This window comes from Macaca mulatta, chromosome 17 (assembly GCF_049350105.2).
Source record: "Macaca mulatta isolate MMU2019108-1 chromosome 17, T2T-MMU8v2.0, whole genome shotgun sequence".
NCBI lineage: Eukaryota > Metazoa > Chordata > Mammalia > Primates > Cercopithecidae > Macaca > Macaca mulatta.
The window spans coordinates 29,282,713-29,301,131 of NC_133422.1; the positions used below are offsets into that span (position 1 = coordinate 29,282,713).

At 35.0% G+C, this 18,419-nt stretch overlaps 1 long non-coding RNA gene across 3 annotated transcripts in view; it reads right to left on the reverse strand.

The window, feature by feature from the left end:
• Window positions 1-18,419, reverse strand: part of LOC144336339 (uncharacterized) — an 85,337-nt gene that overhangs the window by 57,147 nt on the left and 9,771 nt on the right. For 2 of the 3 annotated variants that reach the window (XR_013408003.1, XR_013408002.1), the window contains exon 3: window positions 14,304-14,370. This is a non-coding gene — a long non-coding RNA (uncharacterized LOC144336339). Of the gene's footprint in view, window positions 1-5,084; window positions 5,221-14,303; window positions 14,371-18,419 lie in introns of those variants that run through there. The other variant, XR_013408004.1, reaches the window with a different exon arrangement.

Consider the following 18,419-nt stretch of genomic DNA (forward strand, 5'->3'; position numbering starts at 1 on the left):
AACTAAAGCAAAGGGTGGACAGAGGATTGGTAATATATAAAAACATTTTTTTAGAAAAATAAAAAAAGCAAAAAAGTCAGGCAGAAATTACGATGTATTTCTGTAAAGTTACATCAAATGTGCCTGGCCTTTCCTGCCTCTTCTCCTACCTCCTCCACCTCTTCCACTCCAGAAAGAGCAAAACCAACCCCTTTTCTTCCTCAGCCTGCTCAATGTGAACAGTGAAGATGAAGGCCTGTATGATGATGCACTTCTATATAATTAAAAGTAAATATATTTTCTCCAGCTTACTTTAATATGATATATAATACACATAACATATAGCATATGTTATTGACTTTACGTTATCGGTAAGGCTTCTGGTCAACAGTAGGCTATCTGTAGTTGAGTTTCAGGGAAGCCAAAAGTTATACATAGATTTTCAACTGCACGGGGCTGGCACCTCTAATCCTCACATTGTTCAAGGGTCAATTGTATTTTTAAAATTGTGGTTCAATATATATAAAAGTCACCATTTTAACCAGTTATAAGTGTATACTTCTGTGGTATACATATGTTTGCCCTGTGTTGCAACCCTCCATCTCCAGAACTTTTTCATCTTCTCCAAGTGATATTGCTTAAACACTAACTGCCCACCCATCTCCTCTACCCCTCAGCCTCAGGAAATCACCATTCTACTGTTTCTATGAATTTGCCTATTCTAGTTATCTCATGTAAGTGGAATCATACAGTATCTGTCCTTTTGTGTCTGGCTTACTTCATTTAGCGTAACTTTTTCAAGGTTCATCCAGGTTGTAGCATGCAACAAAGTTTTCCTCTTTACAGTTGAATAGTTTTCCATTGTGTGTGTATACATTTTGTTTGTCCATTCATGTCATGATAGGCATTTAGGTTGTTTCTGTCTTTGGCTATTATGAATAATGCTGCCATGAACATGGTGTACAAATATCTCTTTGAAATCCTTCTTTCAATTATTTTGGGTATATGCCCAAGTGGAATTGCTGGATCATACAGTAATTCTTTTAATATTTTTGAGAAACTGCCATACTGTGTTTTACAGTGGCTACACTTATATTCTCACCAACAATTTACAACTTCTCCCATCCTTGCCAACATGTATTTTCTGGTTTTGTTTTTGATAATAGCCATTCTAGTGAAAATGAAGTGGTATCTCATTGTGGTTTCCACTTCCATTTCCCTAATGAATAGTGATGTTGAGCATCTTGTGTTTCTTAATTGTATACCTTCTTTGGAGAAATGTCTATTTAAGTCCTTTGCCCATTTTTTGATTGGGTTGTTTACTTTTTACTGAGTTTATACATTCTGGATATTAATCTCTTATTAGATACATGATTTGCAAATATTTTCTCTGATTCTGTAGACTGACTTTTCACATTGATAGTGTCCTTTGATGCACAGAAGTTTAAATTTTCTTTTTTTTTTTTTTAGATGGAGTCTCGTTCTGTTGCCCAGGCTGGAATGCAGTGGCGCGATCTTGGCTCACTGCAACCTCCACCTCCCAGCGTCAAGTGATTTGCCTGCCTCAGCCTACCGAGTAACTGGGACTACAGGTGCCCACCACCATACCTGGCCAATTTTTGTGTTGTTTCACCGTGTTGGCCAGGCTGGTCTCGAACTCCTGACTCTGTGATTCATATGCCTCGGCCTCCCAAAGTGCTGGGATTACAGGTGTGAGCCACAGTGCCTGGCCAGAAGTTTTACTTTGATAAAGTCCAATTGATCTACTTGTTTTGTCTGTGCTTTTGGTGTCATATCTGAGAAATCACTGCCAAATCCAATGTCTTGAAGGTTTTGCCCTTTGTTTTCTTCTAAGAGTTTCGTATTTTTAACTCTTATGCTTAGGTCTTTGATTTAGAAATTAATTTTTAGTTACTTTTTGTATATGGTGTACAGCAAGGTTCCAACTTTGTTCTTTTCTGGTGTGGATATTCAGTTTTCCCAATACCAATTGTTGAAGACAGTCCTTTCTTTGCTGAATGAGGATCTCTGGCACTTCTTGGTACCTTTGGTGAAAATTACTTGAACATATATGCAAGGGTTTATTTGTGGGCCCTTGGGTCTATTTTCATGAATTTATATGTCTAACTGTATGCTAGCAACATAATGTTTTGATTACCGTGGCTTTGAAGGAGGTTTTGAAATCAGGTAGTGAGACCTCCAACTCTATTTTTAAAATTAGTTTTGGTTATTTCATGTCCTTGGAGATTCTATATGAATGTGAGAATAAATTTTCCCATTTCTGTTAAATGAAATTTAGGATTTTGATAGGAATTGCATTCAACCTGTAGATCATTTTGGGTAGTACTGTCATTTTAACAATATTAAGTCTTCCAACCCATAAATGTGGGATGCCTTTCCATTTATTTATTGTTTTTAATTTCTTTCAGCAATTTTTTTTTTTGTAGTTGCTGTACACAAGTCTTTTACCTCCTTGGTTATGTTTATCCCCATATATTTTATTATTTTTGATGTTTTGTAAATGGAATTGTTTTAATTTCCTTTTTGAATTGTTCATTGTTAGTGAACAGACACACAATTGATTTTTGTGTGATTTTGTATCATACAACTTTGTTAAACTCATTAGTTCTAACCGTTTTCGGTGGAATCTTAACGGTTTTCTACATACATGATTGTGTCATCTGTGAACAGAGATAACTTTTCTTTTACTATTACCTTTTATATCTAAAATTGGTTTAAGGGCTTTCTGGCAATCTTGGTCCATTCATTCTCTAATTCTCCTAGAAAAACATCAGACAGCTGTGTCCCCTCTCTTCTTTCAAACTTCCAACACCTTCCCTTTCACTCTTACTTTCATTGACAAAACAGAAACCATCAGAGATTTCCTCAGTTCCCACCAAATCGATCCAACATGTATCTGTGCGCATACAACTTTTCCTTCTTTCTGTTATCAATGAACCCTCACTGTTCATAAGACAAATTCCTTCTCTTTTATCCTCACTTGCTTACTTAAGGATATTCCTTTAGATATTCTCCTGCATCTTTAATCTTCCTCTCTGTTGCATGATTCCTATCAGAAAATGTGCAACAATTTATCTCAGCATAATTTTATCTCTTAAAGATTGTTACTATCTGTAACAACGCTGCAATTTTATCACTGATGTTTAGTAAACAACCATGGTGGAAGATTTTTTTCCTTACCTATTTTCCTTTTATTTCTAACTATCTGATTTATATTTGAAAGCCTGATACATTAATATTTATTGCAATTCTCCAGGAAAAAAATGAAAATTCTTCATTTAAATGTATAACAAATTGAAAGATTTAGTGGAACAATTCCAGGCAACAGAGAAGATATACCTCTTTCTTTTCTTGTGTTTAATAACAATAATAATCTCCTCCCAGTGTGGTACGGTTTGATTTTTCCTTTCTACTTATCTTTGACTTGGGGGCTGCGAAAGTAGGTTTTGTACTATGCCTTCAAACTGGGACTATTTTACATTTAAAATTTCCTTGAGCCTATAAGTTTAGACTATTTCTACTCACACGATAGGGATATTCAGATACTAATACATGCCGTCAATATGGTTTTGCTAGTTTGTTGTTTAGACATGTCCTTATATGGCACTATGTTACTTTAGGTTTTCTGAACATTTAATTTTACTTTCAATCCAGCATCAACACAATCTGTAATGGTAATTACTTTCTCCAAATATGCCTTAATTTTATTCTGCACTTGAAGCTCTAAGGAACTGTGTATATACAGTGCCTGGGACACAGAACGACTATCCTTGCTCAATGACAGTGGAATAATACACAGTATGTTATTTCCAGATGGAAAATTTATAAATAGCTATTCCTTAATATTTTTATGTAAAGGCCTGAGTTATGGGGTCTAAACTAAATTGCATGACAATTTCACTAAACACGGTATTATTATTATTTTTTTAGAGACAGAGTGTTCTTTTGTCACCTAGGCTGGAGTACAGTAGCATGATCTCAGCTCACTGCAACCTCCTCCTCCCAGGCTCAAGCTATCCTTCCACCTCAGCCTCCCAAGTACCTGGGACTACAGGTCTGTGCCACCATGCCCAGCTAAGGTTTGTATTTTTACAGACGTGGTTTCATCATGTTGGCCAGGTTGGTCTCAAACTCCTGACCTCAAATGATGATCCCAGCTTGGCGTCCCAAAGTGCTGTGATTACAGGCATAAGCCTGTAATCATGCCTGGGGAAACATGGTAATTTTTTATTACCCTACTATGAAGTTGAAAGTCTTATAAAGTGTCCAAATATATAACATTTATAGGAAAGATTAAAATGTGCTTTTGCTTGATTCTTGTTTCTAGAATATAAATACTTAAAAACAAAAAGTCTCTATTAACTAGAGAGGATACCTTTAAAATTCAGTGTTAGGAATAGGCATTCAATAAAATAATCAGATTTAATCCAAAATGACTGTTTTATAATACAAAAAACCTAATTGTTGAGTTTAGGCAAATATAAATTTTTACTGTTTCTAAACTGCCTTGATTTCTTCTGATGAAGAAATGACTGAAAGATTGCTTAAAAACTATGTATGAAGTAGATTCCAATCTGGAAAATTTATTCTAGAAAGTCAAGACTATACAAGCTCCCCAAATGTCATTTAATATTAGATTCTCTTATAATCATTTCCTTATACAAAAAGTTAAACTTCTTAGAAATCAAACATTCATATTTTATTTGATGATTTTACTTCCTAAATACTAACAGTGATTAAATTACAAATACATCATGTTAGTCAAGAAATATAATATAAAAGGTTTAATAAATACACTATTTACATTTTTTCTTTTTACATTCTTCTTTTGCTTCCTTTTATGTCCTAATTATTCATAATTGCCCATTGTTATTCTTTAACACTCAATTTTCATCTTGTGTCAATCATCCCTTGTATTCAGATAGTCAATAAAGCCAATTGATTCCTTAAGGCCTCAGTTCATTGCTTTCTTTGCCATTCTTGATTTCATACCTTAAACCTAGGTTTAAGTACCTTGTAACTCTAATTGCATTTTAGCTGAACCTCCTAGTCCTTAATCAATTAATAAAACTTCCCAAACTTACATATTCAAGAATGTATCTAGGCTGGACGCAGTGGCTCATGCCTGTAATCCCAGCACTTTTGGCAGCTGAGGTCAGAGGACTGCTTGAGCCCAGGAATTTGAGAGATAAGCCTGGACAACATAGCAACATCCCATCTCTACAAAAAAAAAATTTATTATTATTTTTTAATTTTTATTTTAAGTTCAGTGGTACAACTACAGGTTTGTTACACAGGTATACTTTTGTCATGGGAGTTGTTTTTTTTTCTGAGATGGAGTCACGCTTTGTTGTCCAGGCTAGGGTGCAGTGGCTCAATCTTGGCTCCCTGTGACCTCCACCTCCCGGGTTCAAGTGATTCTCCTGCCTCAGCCTCCCGAGTAGCTGGAATTACAGGCCAGTGCCACCAAGTTGGGCTAACTCTTTTTGTATTTTTAGTAGAGATAGGGTTTTGCCATATTGGTCAGGCTGGTCTTGAACTCCTGACCTCAAGTGATACACCCACCTCAGCCTCCCAAAGTGCTGGAACTACAGGCGTGAGCCACCATGCCAGGCCTGTCATGGGAGTTTGTTGCACAGATTATTTTATCACCCAGGTGTTAAGCCTAGTACCCATTAGTTATTTTTCCTGATCCTCTCCCTCCTCCCACCCTCCACCTTCTGAAAGACCACAGTGTGTGTTGTTCCCCTCTATGTGTCCATGTGTTCTCATCATTTAGCCCCCCTACACAAAAAACTTAAAAATCAGTTGGGCATCTGTAATACCAGCTATTCAGGAAGCTGAAGTGGGGGAAATCACTTGAGCCCAGGAGTCTGATACAGCACTGAGCCATAATCATGCCACTGCACTGCATCATTGTAGCCCAGGTGACAGAGCAAAACCTTGTTTCAAAAAAAATAAAAAAAGTAATTTCTAGTTTCCTAAGTAGAATCTTACTTTCTGTCTAAGGTCTGTATAATTAAGACCTATCCAATGTTTCCTACTTTTCTCCAAAGAAAACACTTCCATTCCAGTTAAATGGTCTCTTTTAAGACATTAACAACCACTAAGAACTTTTGAATACAGAATATTCTCATTATTAGGTACTATGCTGGGCAGGTAACTGGTTTCCCTATTCCATACCTATCTCTCCATTCAAAATGGACTAGCTGTGAGGAAATCTTTACTAGTATAGACCATGCCATTTCTTTAATCCTTTATCTTAGTCCACTGGAAATACCATCATGACTCCATCCCTTAAATCTCTGCTTTTACGTTGCTGGTTGAAAGAAAAGCCACGTTCCCTAACCAGATACAGAAAGAGCCCTAATGGCTACATGTAGAGTCAAAGAAAAGAGCTTCTAAAAAAACACAAAAATATTCCGAAGACAGAATCATTCAGTCCTTATCCTTTATACAACAACCACAGTTCCAGGTCTGGTGGCTTATATTCTGGGGTGTGGGTCTTTAACATCTCTACTGGCCTTTGATATACCAGAACTCTCCATTCTTATAATCTTCCAAGAATAAAAGTAGTTATGTTGAAAGGTGAGACAAAATAAGTAAATGTTTTGCTTAATAATCCAACTTGAATATAATAAATCTGAGTGGATGGGAATCTTTAAATATCTTAAGTTGGTTTTCTTTCTATATTAGAATTTAATTATTTTAAGAAATATGGAAAAAATAAATTGTATATAATGGTTTTTTCTTGTTAATGATTTACAGCTCTAATTTTATTTCCAATAACATTTTTAGACATTTTCTTACATGAGCTCTAATATTAGTTCATCTGTAGTTTATATAAAATTGTTATCGCATTTAACAAAACCATTTAGAAATTCTTTTTTTTAAATTTATTTCTGTCCTCACAATCTGTTCTCATTGAAATTCTTGTCATGTCTCCTAAACTATAAAATCATTCTCAGTACAATAAATCTACTGGTCAATTTCCACATTTTTTTATCAGTAAAATAAACAGTAGAAATTTATACAAGCACATCTAGTAGTGAACAGGTATTCAATAAATGCCTACTGAATCTAAATTTACACTAGGATTTGAAATTCTAACACACTTAAGTGTTTCAGTGAACTGCAGCTCAACATGACCCAATAGTATTGATGAAAACAAAAAAGCTAGTGCAATCAGACTGCACTATAGAACTTCATAAATGCAATGTGTTTTGTACCTATACCACATTAAGTATATTGAGCTCAATTCTATATACAGTTATTTTAAAAGGAATACTAACAAAATGTAACAGATGCAAAGTGGGGTATCCAAGATATTAATGGTCTAGAAATTAATGCTATGACAACAGTGGAAGGACCTGAGAATGTACAGGTTAGAGAAAAGACATAAAAACAATTTTTAGACAGATCTAGGGCCAGAGAACAAAGTTATACACAGAAGATCTTCAAATGATGTTGTTTCATTCAACATCATTTCATTTTTAACACTGAAGAGGGAAAATATATAGATTTCTGTCTGGGGCCACGGTGTGTGGAGTTTCCATGTTCTCCCCATGTCTGCGTGGGTTTTCTCCCACATCCCAAAGATGTGCATGTTATGTTAGTTGGCACATCTAAATTGTCTCAGTATGGCTGAGTGTGGGGGTATGAGGACACCCTGTGATGGAATGGCATCCTATCCAGGGTTTGTTCCCACCTTGCATCCTGAGCTTCTAGGATAGGCTCCAGCCACCTGCAACCCCAAAGTGGAGTAAGTGGGTTGGAAAATGAATGAATGTAAATTATTGCAAAATAAAAACTTGTCAAATATACAATCATCATACAAATGCACGACAACAAATGATATAGTATTAAAGTGCTCAGCAAGCATGCCCTATTTGTCATTGCTTGTTTTTGAACATGGTGGTAGAAGGTGCTCCTTATAATTTCCGCTTTACAAACATTTATTCCTTATTTTAACTCACCACCACTATGACCATCATCGCTCATTGACTCATCAAAAATTGGGTAAATAATGATCTTGTTTCTATTAATCTTTCTTAAATGTATGTATAACTCACATTTATTTCACAATGTTGAAATGTGTTAGATCTTTATTTAGAAGTTTGGTGATGTTCTTTGCGACCAGAAATAGCCTGTAGGAACTTAACTCTTGTTTTTATCAAGTAGCCTATGGTGAAACTGGTTTTATTGTATGTCACTTAGCTTAAAGCTGCAGTTTCCAAGAATCTATTCATTACTTTAAGTGAGGACTTACTGTCCTAAGTTTAAACCTGCCCCCTGATGAGAAATTTATTTTATGTTAATTAACATAAATGTAATTTATAACATAAAGGAAAACATTTGTTTACTCTGGTTCTAATTCTAATATTCTAGAGTCAAAATAAAATAAATAAAGTTTAATTTAACATAAAACTGACTTAGAAAAATTCAGTGTACTTTACTATTTTGTCTTGTTAAGGATTTGGAAGACAGATTGCCAGTTTTAAGTTCTGACTACAGGGCACCAAATACTAGAGGCATAAAGAAACAAACAGTTGAACTAAGGATATAAAAACTAAAAATAATGAAAATTTAAAATTGAAGTGTTCTGAATTTTAATTCAGATACTGTTTCCCTAAACATTTTATTTTATTTTTTTGAGATGGAGTCTCGTGCTGTTGCCCAGGCTAGAGTGCAGTGGTGGGATCTCAGCTCACTGCAGCCTCCACCTCCCAGATTCAAGCTATTCTCTCACCTCAGCCAAGTAGCTGGGATTACAGGCACGTGCCACCATGCCCAACTAATTTCTGTATTTTTTAGTAGAGACGGGGTTTCACCATGCTGGCCAGACTGGTCTTGAACTCCTGACCTCAAGTGATCCACCTGCCTCGACCTCCCAAAGCGCTGGGATTACAAGTGTGAGTCACCATGCCCAGCTGTTCTCCTAATCATTTGTTTTTTTTTGAGATGGAGTCTCGCTCTTGTTGCCTAGGCTAGAGTGCAGTGGCTTGATCTTGGTTCACTGCAACCTCTGCCTCCTGCATTCATGCTATCCTCCTGCCTCGGCCTCCCCAGTAGCTGAGATTACAGGCACTCACCATCACGCCTGGCTAATTTTTGTATTTTTAGTAGAGACTGGGTTTCACCATGTTGGCCAGGCTGGTCTTGAACTCCTGACCTCAGGTGATCCACCTGCCTTAGTAACCCAAAGTGCTGGGATTACAGGCATGAGTCACCACATCTGGCCTCCCTAAACATTTTAAACTGAGGTTCTGAAATTTGACCAGTGGTAGAGTACTTGAAAGGATGGCATTCTTAGTGGTAATACTGTTAAATGTATCAAAACTTCCTTTTCATTAGCTACAAATAGTTTTACTATAAGAAACTGAGATTTTATAAGACATTTTAAAGTAACTTGTTTTTTTCTTTTTTTTTTCTTTTGAGATGGAGTCTTGCTCTGTCACCCAGGCTGGAGTACAATGGTGCGATCTCAGCTCACTGCAACCTCCGCCTTCCAGGTTCAAGCAATTCTCCTGCCTCAGTCTCCTGAGTAGCTGGGATTACAGGTGTGCACCACCATGCCCGGCTAATTTTTCTTATTAATTAATTTATTTATGAGACGGAGTGTTACTCCTTCACCCAAGTGGGAGTGCAGTGGCGTGATCTCAGTTCACTGCAATCTCTGCCTTCTGGTTTCAAACGATTCTCCTGCCTCAGCCTCCTGAGCAGCTGGGACTACAGGTGCCGGTCACCATGCCCGGCTAATTTTTGTATTTTTAGTGGAGATGGGGTTTCACTATGTTGGCTAGGCTGGTCTCGAACTCCTGACCTCATGATCCACCCGCCTCGGCCTCCCAAAGTGCTGGGATTACAGGTATGAGTTACCGCACCCGGTCAAAGTAACTTGTTTTAATGGAAAAACAAGCATAAATTAATATAGTGACTATAACAGGAAAAATGAAGCTTATTTATAGTCTAAGCAAAAAGATATGATAATTGACAACATATATTTTAATTATGCATTCAATTTATTCCTGTTTTTACATGGAGATTAAGTTTAAAAACTCAAGTTTCAGACTAATAGGTAGTAGATTAGGGCAAAAGTATATAGAATAAGTCAGGGGATATTACCTGTTACATTTATAACTTGAAATCCCCATGACAGCAGAGTTGATTATATCGGTACACTTATTTTCTATTTAAATCAGGCCCCATGCTGTTAAATTCTACCTTGTTTTTGTTTTCCTAAGAAAACAACCAAGTAACTTCATAAATAAGAAATTCCCTATTATTCCTCTTTGAATCATCCATCTTGAAGGTAAGAAGTTGTTCGGGTTGAAACAAACCCAACCCCTTTTTATAATTTTGGCACTAAAAATCAAATTTTATGGCTGCAATTTTATTAAGAGCAAAAACACAGCCATCGTTTGAACATAAAAGCTCATATTTAACTCAATCATTTTGCTAAACATATATAAGACAAATATGGAAGAATGAGGACAAGGAACACCTGGCATTTTTATTAAATGTCTAATTCTCAAAACAGCAATTATTTGAACAATGAAACACAGTTGCAGCATATTGTGAACCTTCTCTATATTCATAAATTATAGAATACACAAGAGCCTAGATTTTATATATTTACTAAATTAATGGCACTTCATATCAATAAGTTTATAAGACATTCTCTTTACTACCAAATGCTGACAATAGCTGGTACCTTTATGAAATTTTTGGATTATAACACTCTTCACCACTAATCCAACTGGCAAAAGAGCAATTTATTTTTTCTCTTTTGGGAAATTCCTTTCTCCCAGAAACATTCCCATTTTTAAAACTATTCAAGATAGAATTTCCTCAGCAGTGGCACAGGTACACAGCAATTTACACAACAGTAAATTTCTGTCACAATAATTAAAAATAGGAGAAACTTTGGCTATGTCTAGTGTATAACATAATTACATCATTATGATTTTATTGAAAGCACAACAGATTTTATATCATTTGCCCTATCATCGATTACTTACTGCTACACTAATTAAAATATTGTGATTTTTTTTGCAGTATTTTCAGTCAGTCCTACATTTGTACTATTTATAATTTAACAATTGACAATGTTTTCTAGGCCAATATGATTACATGCCATTGCTTTTATTGCTAACTTGATAATACTTCTAAAAACTTATTGATAACTAGTCATAAGTGAGAAATATTTTGTTATTTCTTTTTACTAGCCTTGTTCTTGATAGCAGCCAAATTTAGCAAGTCTTTGGAATTAGGAAGTAATTTATGTCTATCATTTTTGTTTATGGAACTAACATTGACAGCACTGGTGAATTTTCTGCTTCATCTTTTCTTTCTCTATTTATAAAGTCAATGTTTTAAGATTTTTTATTGTTGTGGATTATTAAAAAGAGAGATGTAATGTTCTTAACTGCTGACAATGTACCTAAAGATGTTTTTTAAGCACCAAATATATATTTAAATTTACATAAAAGATGCAAACATGCATTTACCTTTGCAGGTAATCATATGTTTACATTTACAAACAGAAATATATAATTTATCTATTCAAAAATGCCATGTGAAAAATAAAAATAGTTCAAAAAAGAAAAAGACATATAATTCTTTCTTAATTTTTTGTTAAGCAACGAAAGTTTAAGATCTCTAAATTGAAAAATAAACTTGAAAAATATTCCATCTCTATATTTAATTTGTAAAAATGAATCCCAAACTGCCATTGTTTGACAGCATTGTATACATGAACATCACTGTTCTACAACTTCTAGAACATCCACATTCCACAAACGAACAGCTTAAAAAAAAAATCCCATCTTAGGCTGGGCGAGGTGGCTCACACCTGTAATCCCAGCACTTAGGGAGGCTGAGGCAGGCAGATCATCTGAGGTCGGGAGTTCGAGACCAGCCTGACCAACATAGAGAAACCCCGTCTACACCAACAAAAAAAACAAAATTAGCTGGGCGTGGTGGCGCATGCCTGTAACCCCAGCGACTTAGGAGGCTGAGGCAGGAGAATCACTCGAACTCGGGAGGTGGAGGTTTGGTGGGCCAAGATCATACCACTGCACTCCAGCTCGGGCAACAAGAGTGAAGCTCTGTCTCAAAAAAAGAAAAAAAAAAAAAAAGAAAAAATATATATCTCTATATATATCCCTATTTATATATATCCCATCTTAAAAAAATGGCATTAAACAAACATTAAAAAAATGAGAGAAGGGGAACACACAATCACACAGCATCACTCACTATTGTAAGTCACTATGTACCTATTATTGTGGGTATTGTTTAATTGGAAACATCACCATTTTAGGATCTAAGATTAAGGGGAATCTACCTAGAACAGACAACAGAAAGCATTCCAACTATGAAATATGATAAATGGCTTATGTTTAAAAGATGCTGGAGAGTATCCAAGAAAGACTGCTAGCTTAGAAATTTATAAAGGAGATGAAATGAAGAATGTGATGTTATCTGTGCTTATGTATCTGTTAGAAATTAAATGATACCTATTTCTTTTTGAAAAGTGGACTGCCCTCCAGTCCGAGTGTAATAAGAATTAAAAAGACTTCTTTTTTTAAGAGTTAAGTTGAAGAAGGGCTGAGCTGGCTTCCAAGGGACTAATTAAGGAATTCAAGCCTGGACTATATAGGATTCTTTAGGGATTTGCAAATGTTTCCATTCTAATTTTCCAGAGACAAAAACGTAACCGGGAGAAAATTAGAAAAAGAAAGTGACCTGTGGTATTTGGCTACTACTTTGCAAACTGGCTTATTATTAACAGTTTTCAATATTTAATTGATCCCCCACCTAAAAATTCTCACCTTATTGAGTTCAATGGCTGATTGTCTATGATCATAAGGCCATCCCCAACACATACACATTTGAGTCACTGTGAGATAATGTAATAAAAGCATCTGAAGCACTTGTTTCATTTAAACAGAGACATGCCCTCAACATCATTAAGAACAGAAAGTCTTGCCCTTGAGTTTTTCTTCAGAGATGCAGAATTAGCTCAAGGAATGGATGGAAATGACATTTTTTGGTAACTGATTTTAGGGTCTCAAATAATTCTATGGAAACAAGTATCCTGAGCATTTTATATGCCCTTGATCTTGTGAGTTTTTCCAGAGGCATAATATTAATTTCAGTTAACTTGTTAAAATTATTCTTTTAGAATTTCTAAGTGTCTCAAAAGTTAAATGAATTGGGGAAAAATGTTTCTTATTCTAAAAAAGAGGTATGCATGTGTATATATAAAAGGAAGGAAAAAGGAGAAAAACAAATCCTCATTTTGATATTTGCAGGAAATATCTGAGGTTTAGTTGGGAGGTGATGGGGCAATCCAGGGCAAGAAATGATGTCTTAAATAATTAAGGTGACTGCTCCTGACCTTCAACTAAACAGACTGTCTTCCTGTCTACCCTGAAGGTATCACTTGGGTGTTGCTATCCACTGATTCACTTCTGCAAACTTCCCTGACAGAAGAAAGGGGGACTTGCAGCTGGACACTGCTCCCTGGCTCTTTGGAGTGGGTTCTTTACACGATGCATGGACCACAGATCAGCTGCCATCCTACTCGGGTAAAGCTTGCTAAAGATGCAGGGTCCTGGCCCCGACCCGAAACCTCTGACTTTGAATCCATGTCAGAAATCTTCTAATTTATGTACTTACTTGTTTATCTGTTTTGTTCACTGCTATACCTTCAGCTCCTAGAAAAGTACTAGGAACATGGTAGATGCTCAAGAAATATGTACTGAATAAATTTAAAAAAACAAAAAAAACAAAAGGGAAGGAAAAGGGACTGCTTTCATGTTTCTCCCACCTCCTCAAGTTTTAACAGCTAAATGTTAAGCTCTTCACAAAGTCTTCAGTGTAACCTAATGAAATTAAAAACAAATTTTACAAAATAATTTCTCAAGTGGAGAGAATATTCTCAATTTATAAAACTATAAGACCAATAAACCTGAATAATGATAGTACTAAAAAAGACAATTACTTATCTGTTAATTCCTTTGAAGGAAAAGGGCTCAAAATTGTGATTCTCAGACTTGGAGATTATAGGGCCCGGGTATAAAATACTTCCCTAAATAACTTACCAGGGCAATGGCATTATTCTTGCTCTAAACTATTAATTAACATTAAATCTCAACGTGTAGAGGGGCTAGGAGAGGCTAGAAAGTGAGCATACTAGGATAAGCAGGAAAAAAAAAATCAGAAATAAACCAGAACATGACACCAAACAGTAACCTTTTATGACAATGATAGGGAGACTCAGAATTAATACTTACAAGGTAAGAATTGCTGAGCTAAGTAGAGATCTCTTTTATTATGGTCTTCATTCTATCATTATTAAACCTAGGAAAAAGAGGGAAGATTTTAAAAATTTCATCACATTATATGTAAGTTAGAACATTTCAACTGAGGTTGCCACAACTGTATTCTGATCCTTATATAGCACAGAACAATCAGATTATAAACACCCAGCAGCATTTGTATGTTTCAGCCCAGTGCAGCATTCTTGTTAGTTTTTTTTGTTAAGAGATGGGGTCTTACTCTATCAACCAGGCTGGAGTGCAATGGTGTGATCCTAACTCACTGTAACTTCAAACTCTTGAGTTTAAGCTATTCTCCTGCCTCAACCTCCCAAGTAGCTGGGATTACAGGCCTGCATGCCACTACATCCTGCTTATCATTGGCTTTTATAATTTGCTATTCTATTACTATTGCCCTCTTGAAGTTTAACTCAAAAATTTTAGTCAAAGCTAAAACTCTAACTTGGAGTCCAATGAGCTTCTGGAGGACATCATATATTTGCAGATATTTTAAGATAAATTCAAGATCACATCCCAAGACTGATTCATGTCTCTCACACACATACAATTGCATAATCTATAATCCATGTATTATATACTGCACAATTCCAAGTACACAAAGGAAGGAACATATGACATATATTTAAAGATATGCTGGTAATTTGAGTTGGTTAGCATGTTTGGTTTCTGTGGGTCATGATTCTAAGATGTAGTTGTTACATCAACTAATAGTTAAGCACTTACTATAAGATAAAGAATAGAAAGAATATGACAAACCCATCCATTTTCTTAACGGAGAACTGCAAGTATATGTTTTAATGTAGACTAATCTTCACAGAAGAAGAACAGCATGTTTTTAAAAATTTCAAAATCATTTGCTTCAAAATTCATAGAAAAATCAAGGGAATACCAAAATGAACCTCCACATCCTATCTCTGGACTCCCAATCCAGCTGTACTGAAATCTAAAACTATGCCATGCTTACTTTGCTTTGTTTTTTATGAAAATTGATTACACATACAGATGATGTCCAATTTTATCATTGCTTTCAAGCTATCGATAAATGGTATAATATCATACATATTTTATACACATGTTACTCCGTATATAACCTTTATGCAACTTATTTTTGTTTGTTGAGGTAGGATATTCACTCATGATGACAAACACAGCTCTCATTTTAGTAGCTATACAGTTCATCACATGACGATGTCACAATTTGCCATTCTCTTCTTGCTTAACATTTACATTGCTTTCATTTTTTTTCCAATTACAAATAACCAAGACTTTTTTTTTACATGTCTGAGTTTATCTAGAGCATCTAGGAATAAAATTGTTGGGTGAAAGCCTATTGTATCTTCAATTTTACAAAGATACTGCTAAATGCTCCCACAAGCAGCATATGAAAAGTTCCTCATTTTATATTTCCTCCAACATTTGGAAGCATATTTAAGAAAAACAGCTACTATCTATATGAAAATTTAAAAATTCGTAAGTGATCAATTCCTTTGGTTTTCATCAAGTATTGGTTTAACATAGGTATACTAAATGTTCCAAACAAAGAGAATAGACTGAAATTTGGCCCAAGGCACTTACATGAAAACAAAGCTCTGATAACACAGATTTTCCTTATACGACTGAGGAAATACCAAGACCTAATCTATTTTTTAATCAGCTGAATTTAAGATTCAAGAACTTAATCTAGAAATGATAAGATTCCTAATTAAATATTAAGCTTAGATTCAAGATGACCAAAGAGGGAAAAAAACATGCAGGAAAAGTAGCTGGTTAGTTGGTATGAACAATCCCTCCCCCAAGTTCATTTTGGGTAGTGCTTCTCACAAATGTGGTTGGTGCTCCTAAGAAAAATCTCTTAGAGCTTGTAAAAAAATGCAAATTCCAGGTCTGGAAAAATGTTTTTATTTTATTTTTTAGATTCTAGGTTATTCTCATACAGGTGGTTCGCAGGCATTAAGCAGTAAGTAATGATTAAAAATGAGGTGTTTTCAACACAGAGGATTATGTAACTCATGTTTTAGTTAGGGGAGGTAACAGTAATTAATATGTTATCTGCTAAATTACATAAACATATTTTTTTAAAAACCTCTAGCATTAGTCAACAACAACGAAAAAGTAACCTCAGTTTATGGCTGAATATGCTTGACTTCACAATGCCAGAAAAGGTTGTGGGCTCATTTATTTTTTCAGATAACTAGACACATACTATGACAAAGCTCTTTTTAGTAATATTAGCAGGGAAGTAATGTTCTGAATTTACTGTGAATGGCACAGGAAAATATTAAGAGTGAGAGTGATCAGGAGTGATTTTAATGAAGATGACCAGAAAGCAACTATGATTACCTTTTAAACAGAAAGCTATTGCAAATGTCAAACTTTAATCAGGACATTTGGCTTTATACATACACACACACACACACACACACACACACACACACACACACACACCCACCCCCTTAGTAGTTTCCCACCAAGAATTCTACGAATAAATTCAGAACATTTATAGAAATCCAATATTCACACTTCTCTGTAACTCTCACCTATTGAAATTAGATGTAAAAGGAAGAAAAAAAATTGAATATTTAGGTTATAAAAATCTGTGCAAATTCAAATTATAAAAATAAAAACATTCTTCTACAGTATTTGAAATTACAAAGTCCTATTTCCAAAAGATTTAGAATAATCTGAGCTTTCTAGATAAAAAGTTCAGATAAAAGATATTTCAGTGAGAAATGGTAAATAGAAAAATAGTTTAGTAGTAAGAAAAAAGACATAAGTTTTCATCTGTTGCCTGCTTTTAGTTATTTACAACACTAAGTTAACATAGAATGTTGTTTTCTTTCTTCTATTATAGTGAAATCAACAAGAATTTGGCCTTGTTAGACTGGGCTTTTATAAAACAAAGATAATATGGTCCAAAAGTGAAAGAAACACTCCTGTGTGGCCATGGCCAACTTTTCTTTTCTATCCTCAATATATTACCTAACTTGTGATATCAGCAACTAATTATAATTTTTTTTAGTCTACCTGCTTAAAAGTGAAAACATGAAACATACCATATATACATGAAACATACTACCTATACCTCTAGAAACAAGACAGGTTTTCCATTCTAATGGATGGAATTAACTGAATAAAAATTAAATGAACTAAAGCCACAGAGTAAATAGTAAAAAAATAATAGAGTCTAAGAACTACAAGTATCTACTGTTCTCTTTATGCTGCAACCTTTCTGCTAAAGAATGTATTCTCTATACTGTGTATGTGGTACAGTGACAGTTGGGCTCTTCCCACCTAGGTTTGTAAAAACGGATGGGTGCAGGCTCCTTTGGCTACCATTATTGCATACTGATGTTATTCTGCACAACAGCTGACAAGCAGCATCGATCTCCCAGCCTCTGCTCCCAGCTGTAAGGGGTAAGAACAAGGGCTGTGGTGATATCTTGTTTATTCACTGCTGTTGCTGCTGCTGCTTCTTAAACAGCAAGCTGAGAAAAGACTATACAACTGACACACAGAGGAAAAATGGTTCAGAGATCAACCTACCTCTCAAGGTCTGCTTATATCACTATATGATAAAATTATTTTTAAAATAATTTTTTCTTTAAAAAGTGGGGTGGGGAGAGAAAAAAGACAAAATTGGTGTTTTGATTAGGAAGGGAACCTATAATGTATGCAAGGAAAAGGAAATTAATGACGTATATAATAATCTTCCCCTTGTAAGTTTAGATTTAACCGCTCAATTATCAAAATTCTCTGAAGAGTTTTAACCAATGTTGGGGTAAATTCATAAAGAGAGTAACTTCCCTACCTATTCTCCTGGAAAATAAGAAAGTGTCAAACTCCAATCAAGAAATGACACTTTATTTTACTTACAAAATGCCTCTGGCTCCCAAGAACCCCATATCTAATTACCACCATATGTTTGACTTTAGATGAGTTGTAATAATACTTCTTACTATTAGCAAAGAAGTAAGATTTTAGTCCATAATGTTTTTGCATAAATCCCATTAGAAAAACTTCCATATGCAATTTACCTATTTTAAATATGCAATACAAAGTTAAAAACTCGGT